This window comes from Arachis ipaensis, chromosome B03 (assembly GCF_000816755.2).
Source record: "Arachis ipaensis cultivar K30076 chromosome B03, Araip1.1, whole genome shotgun sequence".
In the NCBI taxonomy this organism is placed as follows: Eukaryota; Viridiplantae; Streptophyta; class Magnoliopsida; order Fabales; family Fabaceae; genus Arachis; species Arachis ipaensis.
In genome coordinates, this window is record NC_029787.2 from 125,200,695 (window position 1) to 125,203,092 (window position 2,398).

Below are 2,398 nucleotides of genomic sequence, written 5' to 3' on the forward strand. Positions count from 1 at the left end.
TCTAAGAGATACTCATTCAATCGTATATAGAACGGAGGTGGTTGTCAGGCACACGTTCATGATTTGAGGAAGGTGATGAATGCTGCCAGTTTGGGCGTTCAACTCTAGTTTTTGATCCTTTTCTGGCGCTGGATGCCAGAATTGGGCAGAGAACTGGCGTTGAACGCCAGTTTACATCATCTATCCTTGTGCAAAGTATGGACTATTATATATTTCTAGAAAGCCCTGGATGTCTAATTTCCAACGCAATTGAAAGCATGCCATTTCGAGTTCTGTAGCTCCAGAAAATTCACTTTGAGTGCAGGGAGGTCAGAATCCAACAGCATCAGCAGTCCTTTTTCAGCCTGAATCAGATTTTTGCTCAGCTCCTTCAATTTCAGCCAGAAAAATACCTGAAATTACAGAAAAACACACAACTCATAGTAAAGTCCAGAAATATGAATTTTTCCTAAAAACTACTAGGAATAGACTAAAAACTAACTAAAACATACTCTAAACTATATGAAATTATCCCCAAAAAGCGTATAAAATATCCGCTCATCACAACACCAAACTTAAACTGTTGCTTGTCCTCAAGCAACTAGACAAATAAAATAGAAGACTAATAGGTTGAGAAGCAATAATATCTCAGAGTTTTTGATTGAAGCTCAGATTCTAATTAGATGAGCGGGACTAGTAGCTTTTTGCTTCTGAACAGTTTTGGCATCTCACTTTATCCATTGAAGCTCAGAGTGATTGGCATCTATAGGAACTCAGAATTCAGATAGTGTTATTGATTCTCTTAGTTCAGTGTGATGATTCTTGAACACAGCTTCTTTATGAGTCTTGGCCGTGGCCCTAAGCACTTTGTTTTCCAGTATTACTACAGGATACATAAATGCCACAGACACATAATTGGGTGAACCTTTTCAGATTGTGACTCAGCTTTGCTAAAGTCCCCAATTAGAGGTGTCCAGAGTTCTTACGCACACTCTTCTTTTTGCTTTGGACCTTGACTTTAACCGCTCAGTCTCAAGTTTTCACTTGACACCTGCACGCCACAAGCACATGGTTAGGGACAGCTTGGTTTAGCCGCTTAGACCAGGATTTCAGTCCTTTAGGCCCTCCTATCCACTGATGCTCAAAGCCTTGGGATCCTTTTTAATTGCCCTTGCCTTTTGGTTTTTAAGGGTTATTGGCTTTTTCTGCTTGCTTTTTTTTTTTTTTCTGCAAGCTTTGTTTTTTGCTGCTTTTTCTTGCTTCAAGAATCATTTTTATGATTTTTCAGATTATCAATAACATGTCTCATGTTCATTATTCTTTCAAGAGCCAACATATTTAACAGTCTTAAACAACAAATTCAAAAGACATATGCACTGTTCAAGCATTCATTCAGAAGACAGAAAGCATTGCCACCACATTTAACCAATTAGAATTTGTTTTATTTAAACTCGAAATTTTATTGCTTCTTATTCAAAAGATCTACTATTTTATTCATGTTTAATGATAATGAGAAAAATAAACTATAGCTTAATTGGAGATAAAATCAAAATAGATACTAATTACTACTATATGACTTCTAAGGTACTTTTATAAGGACACTGTCACAGAGTTAAGGCAGAAATTGGAAATTAACAACCTTTATTCTGGGGGTATGGGGGTTCCTCTGATCCTTGGGAGGCTTGGTATCACAGAAGATTTTTGGCGCTTCAGTTCCCTTAAGTCACGTCCCTGCTCCTCTTGTTCTTTAAGCATATGGGTCAGCATTTGACTGTGTTCCTTCTGTTGTTTTATTATTTGCTCCATAGCTTCCTGTATCTTGGTGACAGACGTCTCAAGATATTCCCAATATTCCGCTTGAGGAATCTCTGGGAGGAATTCCTGTGCTCTCTTCTTGATAGGATCCTCCTGTGCTTGTTGTCTCTCCATTGATGCTTTGGTGATTGACTTTTCAATTAGGATATATTCAGTTATTCCCATCTTGACTCCAGCGTCCTTGCAGAGTAGAGAAATCACGCTTGGATAAGCCAACCTAGCCTCTCTTGAATTTTTTTTAGCAATCTTATAGAGCTCTGTTGAAATCAGCTGATGAACCTCCACTTCCTTTCCCATCATGATGCAATGAATCATCACTGCTCTTTTAACTGTGACTTCAGAACGGTTGCTGGTGGGCAACAGAGAACGCCCAATGAAGTCCAGCCATCCTCTGGCAACTGGTTTGAGATCCTCCCTCTTGAGTTGATTTGGGACGCCCTTTGTGTTGGTGGTCCACCTGGCTCCAGGGATACAGATGTCCTCTAGAATCTTATCCAGGACAATGTCTGCTCTCATCATCCTCCTGTTGAAGGAGTCTGGATCATCCTTTAGCTGAGGTAGCTTTAGTATCTCTCTGATCTTGTCAGGGGTGGTATGAACAATT